Source organism: Nuphar pumila, chromosome 16 (assembly GCF_984573655.1).
Source record: "Nuphar pumila chromosome 16, dmNupPumi1.hap1.1, whole genome shotgun sequence".
Classification (NCBI taxonomy): domain Eukaryota; kingdom Viridiplantae; phylum Streptophyta; class Magnoliopsida; order Nymphaeales; family Nymphaeaceae; genus Nuphar; species Nuphar pumila.
Genome location: NC_143264.1, coordinates 74,800,022 through 74,809,037, shown reverse-complemented (window position 1 = coordinate 74,809,037; position 9,016 = coordinate 74,800,022).

Here is a 9,016-nt window from a genome sequence, read left to right as displayed (position 1 = left end):
TTGCATCCTCGTACTGGCCTTGCTCAATGTACCCAGATATAAGAGAATCTGACACAAATGTAAGTAGTTGTGCTATTTTGTCGAAGAGTTTGTGCCCACCCACAAGACAATCAACCACATATGGCAAGTGGTTAAAACTCAAGAGATGAGCTTAATGGATTTGCATGTCTTGTTGGAAGGCACCCATCTAAAATCTGGTCTCCTGAGAGATATATAGAGACAGATGGATTGCTTCTGCCCCACCGAATGCCATCGAACCACCGTAAGATTTGCAGAAAAATGGGGTTGAGAGAGAGAGAGATGGCCTTCTTCTGCCCCGCCGAATGCCATCGAACCACCGTAAAATTTGCAGAGAAATGGGGTTGATTGAGAGAGAGAGAGAGAGAGAGAGAGAGAGAGAGGAAAGTTTCGATTTCCTTCTTTCTTTCTTTTTTTACTTTTTCCAGTTTTTTTTTTATGTTTCAAAATGTAACGGCGTAACGCCGTTACTCTGTCTGTGTTATGCTTTGGGTGGGAGAATAGCTGCCATGTGTCGTCATCATAAACGTAGTATGTATTGTGAGATGAGATCAATCTTCATTTGACAAATGACATGATCCGAACCCGGGTGTGAAAATGGGTTCGTACGCTTTTGATACCAAAGCGACCCTAGTTTTCAAAGCGCACAGTACTGCGGGAAATAGGGTTTCTCATCCGAAAATTCTTTCCCAGAACACACCTTGGGAAAATAATGTTAAAAAAAAGTGTTTATGATATCTCACCACTAATTTCACTCGGTGTTTGGTGCTTAATAAGATCGTTCACACCAATGTTATTGAAATCAATCTAAATAGGCCTTTTGTCAAAACAATATGAGGGTCCATTTTGTTCTACGGTTGTAAAAGGGGTCAGATTCGGGTCAGATCTAGGCATTACCAAATCTGGCTTAATATGGTTTGGCCTAATCGGATTTGAATTTGGATAAAATCAAACCCATATCCAACTAGCTTAAAACTCGGTATCACACTTAATGGGGCAGGGTTTTTAGTTGGATTCAGATTCGGGTTTGAATGCAAAGCTTAATAATAAACACAGATCTGATCATTAATCAGATCCATATTTGGATACCAAAGTCGCCTAATGAACCCAGATTCAGGTCGGGTGTCGAGTTGCACCCGACCAGTTGGCATCCCTATTTTGTTCTTTTTAAAAATAGATTATTTTTGTTGAAATGGCGGATTCTACCCTCGGTCAATCAATTAGTCGTTTTTAAAAACATATATTTATAAAAGAAATATAAAGAATCAATCTTTTAGAAAGATTAAATAATAAATAAAAATACAATCCCATTCGATTTGATTTCTGACTAAAATGTTTTTAAAAAGAAGGCCCAGCAAGATGCATGACAAACTACCAACGGGCAGTCCAACCATATGGTAGGAGCAGTTTGAGCAAGTCACAATGTGATGGGACGTTGCAAGTTCGAACCCCAATGGTAAATGGTATTTGGTGGTTGAATAACTGCCTGGTAGTTTGAAGAGACTTCTGGCCTGACTGGGTTGGCTTAAAGGCTGTTTTTTTTCTAGTTTTATTTTACATCAGAAGTAATCTCTCTCTCTCTCTCTCTCTCTCTCTATATATATATATATATATATATATATATAAAAGGATCATGTTTGCTACAACCACTTGTAGGATGTACAAATGCCTCTCTCTTTTTTTCTCAATTTTTATTTTTATGAATTTTTTTATAAAACTAAACCCACATATGTGATCTACATATTTTTTTTAGTGAGAATAAGCTCGCGTGACACCAGAGTATGAGAAGTAGGTAGGATTTTATAAGTCTTAAAAAATCAAAAGACTAAAATGTGTTAAGGCCACAAAATCGTGCGTTTTATTGAATATATATATATATATATATATATATATATATATATATATATATATATATATATATATATATATATATATATATATATCATGTTTGCTACAACCACTTGTTGGATGTACAAATGCCTCTTCTTCTTTTCTCAATTTTTATTTTTATGGTTTTTTTCATAAAACTAAACTTACAGATGTGATCTACATAATTTTTTTAGTGAGAATAAGCTCTCATGACACCCTAGTACGAGAAGTCGGTAGGATTTTATAAGTCTTAACAAATCAACCGCCTACAATGTGTTAAGGCTACAAAATCGTGTTTTTTATTGAAAAATAAGATTCAAAGGCAGGTCTTGGCTATTTTAGACCTGCTGAATTTATCTATGAGGTCCAATTGAGTCAAAACAACCAGCACCATAGAGATCCAAATGAGTTAGGTTATGCTTATAACAAACATTTTCTTGTGTGTGTGGATATACATAGTATCAATTGAAAGAACTATAACAATATTGAAAAGCTCAATTTTTGGCTTTTTTGTACACTGAGAGGTCGAGCACCTTTATTTATAATATCAAAATCATGGATAATACAATGTACAATTGTGCATTATCGTTAATGAACGATAATCCTTATCACAACAAACCAATTACTTTTTAGAATACTTTCATCGGCTTACACTTTCTAAACTATTTCCAGATTATCATCCACGATAATTTTTATTAGAAATAATTATACTTTCTAGAATATTTTCAGATTATCGTTCACGATAATCTTTATCAGCTTATTCGATCAGTTGGCTCATGTGTCTCCTCTTTGAGCTAGACTCTTCGTATCTTGATTCTTTCATATTATCGTTTTTGGTTTCTTGAGGGAGTCAAGCTCAGCATTATCCTTATCATGCTCCTTCAAGCTCAATGCAGGGTTAACGACATTGAGCTTGTCTCGAATAAAAGCAAACCTCAAAAAGGAAAGATGTTTAGTAAGACCGTCAACCAGCTGTTCTGAGGAGGTGATAAATCAAACTTGAAGATGTCCCTTTTGCACATGATCTCGAACAAAATGAAAATCAATTTCAACATGTTTGGTACAAGCATGAAAAATAGGATTCGCTGCGAGATATAAGGCTCCAAGATTATCACACCATAAAATGGGTGGAGAAGTAGGGGCAAAGCCTAGTTCAGTGAGAAGAGACTTGAGCCAAAGAAAAATGGACGTATCACAGGCAAGAGACTTATACTCAACTTAAGTGTTGGACCAAGCTACGGTTCGTTGTTTGCGAAAAGACCAAAAAACTATATTATATCCAAGAAAAACCGTGAACCCACTTGTAGACTTGCGATCATCAATGCTACCAGCCTAATCTGCATCAGAGAAGGCACTAAGTTGGAGAGAGGAAGATCGCGAGAGGGACATGCCATGATGAATGGTATCCTTGATATATCGAAGGATACATTTGATAGCAGACAAGTGGGCAACGGTGGGCTGGTGCATGAACTGACAAACTTTGTTGACCACAAAGGCAATATCAGGTTGTGTGATGATGAGGTATTGAAAACCGACCACAATGCTTTGATACAAAGTGGAGTCATGAAAATGAGGTATATCATCTTTAGATAGCCAAGCAGAGGCACTCAAAGGAGTCGAGATCGGCTTTGCATCATCCATAGAGGCATGACAAAGTAAATTAAGTGCATAGGCACGCTGGCAGAGAAGAAGCCCTACGAAGTATAATGAACTTTAATTCTTAAAAAATAATTTATGTGTCCAAAATCTTTGATGGAAAAGGCAAGACTGAGTCATTGAATCAGTTGCTTAATGGCAATGGTGGAACTGCTAGTGATTATGATATCATCAACATAAACCAATAAATAAATAACCAAACCTTTGTCTTGAAAGACAAATAACGAAACATCAGAGAGAAAGATGTGAAACCCATGGGACTGAAGATACGAACTAAGTCGCTAGTATCAGGCATGTGGAGCGTGTTTGACACTATACAAGGCTCGATCTAGCTTGCATACATGCCGAGGAAAAGAAGGGACTTCAAATCCTGGGGATTGTGCCATATAGACATCTTCAGAAAGGAGGTTGTTTAAAAAAGCATTATTAAAATCCAATTGATGTATAGGCTCATCTGACAAAACCGCAAGAGCAAGAATAACACGAATGGTGGTCGGCTTCACAACTGGACTAAAAGTCTAAAAAAATAATGCCTTCCTCTTGATGGAAGCCCTTAGCAACCAAGTGGGCTTTGTAACATGCCATAGAGCCATCAACATGTCATTTGATACGAAAAACCCATTTGAAGTCAATGCTATTATAATGAAGATGAGGAGGAATAAGGTGCCAAGTGTGATTAATTTTAAGTGCATGAAACTCATCTTCCATAGTCATGCACCATTTGGAGTCGAGGTTAGCTTGTTTGAACGAAGTAGGTTCAGGCGTGACCAAGATAGAGCTAAATGACGTAAGGGATAGGGGACAACGGGTAGTGGTAAACACACAGGGTTTAAGAGAGTTGGTCATAGAGCGAGTGATCAGTCGGGCGACTAACGATAGCTTCAAAAAGATGGAAAGTAGAGGACAATGGCGAAGAAGAGTTAGGCGGATCGGGAATGGGGATTACGGGAGAAGAAGGTGTAAGGGAAGTAGAAGAAAGGGGATTGGGAGGTGGTATATCAAGAGGAGTCGTTGGTTGAGACAGAGGTAACAAAAGAGGATCAGGAGGTAGGAGGATGATAGGAGGAGAAAGACTCCACTAAAAAAAAATAGGTGATGGAGAACGAGGGGACGAAGAGGGGGGGGGGGGGGGTCAAAGATGAACACATCAAAGTAAACGTGACGAGAAATATATGTATGAAGGTGAGAAGGGTCGAAACAAATGTAGCCTTTATGACGAGAGGCATAGCAAAGAAAAATGCATAGAGTAATCTTTGGCTGGAATTTTAAGTTATTATAGGGAGTTAATAGAGGATAACAACATGCACCAAAGACACAAATATGATTATAGTCGGGCAGTTTATGAATTAGAAGTTCATACGGGGCCTTACGATTAAGTACTAGAGTTGGAAGATGGCTAATAACATAAATAGCAGTGCGAAAATCATCGACCCAAAAGGTGTATGACAGGGAGGAAGTATGTAACAGACTAAGCTCGATTTTAATGACATGCCAATGTTTGCGCTCAACAAGTCTATTCTGTTATGGTATATGCAGGCACAAAAATCGATGAAAAATGCTATGGTCACGCAAAAAGCTTTCAAACTCATGATTTATAAATTCGCCTCCATTATCAGTTTGAAAAACTTGGATCGAGAGTTGAAGTTGCTTTTCAATAACATGCTTGAAAGACTTAAAACACTCAAGCACTTGAGACTTAGTTTATAATGAGAAAAAAACATGAAAATCGAGAAAAATCATTTACTATAAGAAGATAAAAGTGAAATCCTTCACAGGAAGATACTAGAGTTGGTCCCTAGACATCGGCGTATAAAAGTTTAAGTGGAGATGTTGTAGAAGAGCAAGATTGACAAAAAAAGAAGCTTGTGAGCTTTGACAATCAGACAACTTTCACACGTTTTTATTTTATTATTTTTATTAACAGAAATAAAATGACGAGAGTTTAAATAAGAAATGATCTTATTGTTCGCATGTCTAAGACGTTGGTGCCATATATCAAAAGGTGACATTCTGTCTACATATGCCACCACCGACATATGACCATCAAATTTGATTGGATAGAGTCTCACGCTGGACTTCGGTCCCTTTAGACGAAATATTAACAAAAATAGAATGGTAAGAGTTTAAATAAGAAATGATCTTATTGTTCGCATGTCCGAGACATTGGTGCCATATATCAAAAGGTGACATTCTGTTTGCATATGCCGCCACTTGCATATGACCATCAAATTTGATTGGATAGAGTCTCGCACTAGACTTCGGTCCCTTGAAATGAATCTTGCCTATCTGTCGGTCCTTAACAAGGAATTTAAAATGAGTGAATTAAAAAATACAATCATTATCTTCAGTAAACTGATCCACAGATAAAAGATTCTTTACAATAACATGAATATAAAGCACATTCTTTAAATCAAATGAAGAGCCACAAGTTTTCAGAATAAGATTGCCAATGTATGAGATAGGAAACATCTTACCATTGCCAACCATGATTTGCTCAACTCCATGATATTGTGATTTATTGGAGAGTTGTTGATCATCCATTGTTAGATGATTCATAGCACTAGTGCCAGGATACCCATAATCATCAATGGATTGTTAAAGAGACATGGCCGAGAATGCTTTAAGGATATCCCAATACGTTTTGACAATATGTCGTTATTTTCCAAAATATTGACAAGTGATAGGCCCACGACTACTTTGGGTTTGAGAAATAGAGTTGCTATTAAACATGTTTAAAGAAAAACTTCTTCCTTGTCATTTGCCACGACCTTGATAAAAATTACGATCATGCCCTCTACCTCTGAAGAAAGTGAAAGTAGTTTGCTGAGGTTTTGGCATTTCAGAAGGCTTGGCATGAGTAAAAAACCCACATTTTTCTTGGTTAAGAAGTAAATCATATCGATTGGTAAAGGTGTACAGGGCCGAATTAGTAGTGATGGAAGTCACAAAACATTCGTATTCGAGAGAAAGGCCATTCAAAGTTATTTGAAATAATTATTTGTCTTCCATAGGATGATTGACAACGACAAGAGAGTTGGCTAGAAACTTTATACGATCTAAATAATATATCATATCCATACTCTCTTTCTTGATAAAAGTCAGATCTTTCATGAGAAGCATGAGTTTCAAAGGAAATTGAGATCCATATGCTTTTTCCAAGACATGTCAGGCTTCATGGGTCGTCTTTGTTTTCATAATCCTTCTTTGTTCTCATAATTTGAGCGAGAACAACTTCAGAAACAATGGCTTTGATCCAGTTGAGAGCTAGCTGATCAAAACAAACCCAAGTAGGATAATTTGGATTTTTTGTCTTACTTCCATCTGTCGCGGCAATGAAGGAATCTGGTTGAGGATAAGAGCTGTCAACAAACTTGAAGATGTTCTGGCTTATCATAACTGATTCAAGTTGTGATCTCTACAACAGGTATTTGTCTTGATTTAGTTTTATCGAGACTAGACTGGTGATGACATTCCAGTAGGTTGTGGAAGAGAAAAAGGATGATGAAGAGGCCATTAACAACTCGTTAAAGGTTGATAGCTCTGATACCATGAAAAACTATAACAATATTGAAAAGCTCAGTTTTGGCTCTCTTGTACACTGAGAGGTTGAGCACCTTTATTTATAATATTAGAATCAAGATAATACAACATACAATTGTGAATTATCATTAATGATGATCCTTATCACAACAAACATATTAATTTCTAGGATACTTCCATCAGTTTACACTTTCTAGACTATTTCAAGATTATCGTTCACGATAATCTTTATCATAAACAATTACACTTTCTATAATATTTTCAGATTATCATTCACGATAATCTTTATCAGATTATCCGATCGGTTGGCTCATGGGTCTCTTGTTTGAGTTGGACTATTCGTATATGGATTCTTTCAGATTGTCATTTTAGATTTCTTAAGGGTGTCATGCTCAACAATATCCTTATCATATATGAGTTAAGTTGAAATAAGCAATATTTTATGGGTTAAGTTTTTTTAAGTGAATCTAACCATATATATTTGATATATAGAGTAACTAGAATATGAGAACTAGAAATGTGAGCATTTTCAATACTTTTTTTGCAAATCCAACCATGTGGACGTGCTTGGCATGGTGAATTTGGTAGGAATCAACTATTGGATCATACATTTTTGATGAAATAATGTGATTTTTGAATACTTGAATATTTATGAAGATTATGAGTCATTGATTTTAAAACCTAAAAAAAACACGTTTATGCGTCAAAATCAAATTATTCAAAGAGCGGGTTCTTATAAATCCAAGCATGTAGATCACATCGGTACACTTAGATTCAAGAGAAAAGAAAAAAAATCCATAAAAATAATGATTCACACATTAGTTCTTATGTTATAGTGGTTCTAAATTTGTTTGGTAGTGAGACTTTTAAATCATAAAGATGTAACATAAATTAATTGTTTTGTCCTTGCAAAATGATGTATTTTTCAAAATACCTAGCAATTGACAAAATTTCTCGCATATCCAAAATCACAGATCTTGACTTTTTAAAGAATTTTTTGCATTTTGCACATGTGAACCTGTTGAGGGCCTTCGTAAATACTCTTCAAGGATATTCACAAATGTGTATCGAAATTTGCAAATACTAGTTGTGAATGTCTTCGACTTTTTCACTCTAATGAGACCTTTTGCAAATAAAGTATGGCTTTCATAAACACAGTACTAATTTAGCAAATATAATATGTGAACCTCTTTTAAGTAAATACTCTTCAAGGAGATTCACAAATGTCTGTCAATATTTGCAAACACCAGTTGTTAATGTCCTCGACTTTCACCGTCTAATAAGGCCTATGCAATCAAAGTACAAACTTTGTGAATATATAATAATAATAATAATAATAATAATAATAATAAAAATAAACCTTGTATTATTTGTGTTTAGTTGTTATTGAAGATTTATATATGTTTACATGTGTTTTATTTAACATTCGATATTGATTTTTTTGTTTAGGGTTTAGTATTTATAAGGTTCTTTCATAAATATATATATTTGTTAGTATATATATATATATATATATATATATATATATATATATATATATATATATTTGTTTTTCTACCCATTTGAGCCACCCTTGATCTGTCCAACATCTCTAACCGCTGTTGATCAAGACTCAATTTTTGGACATTCGTAACCTTTATATGATTGTTTTGGACCAGGGTTATACTCTTTTTGCTCGTTGACTGCACTTAGTCAATGAACCTTCTTTGACTAGCCGTTTGGGCTATTAAAGCTAGTCATTTAACCAATCTAGACCCTTTGTTGCTAGTTGGTGGAGGCCTATATATATCTCAATTCTCTCATTTTTCTCATTACTTAACTCTCATTCCTCTCTCTCTTAGTGCTCTTCTTGTCTCTCTCATTAGTATGGTTAGACCTTGTCTTTGTCAATGTTTTACTCTAAGCCTAACGACTAACCTAAGCTGATCTTGAA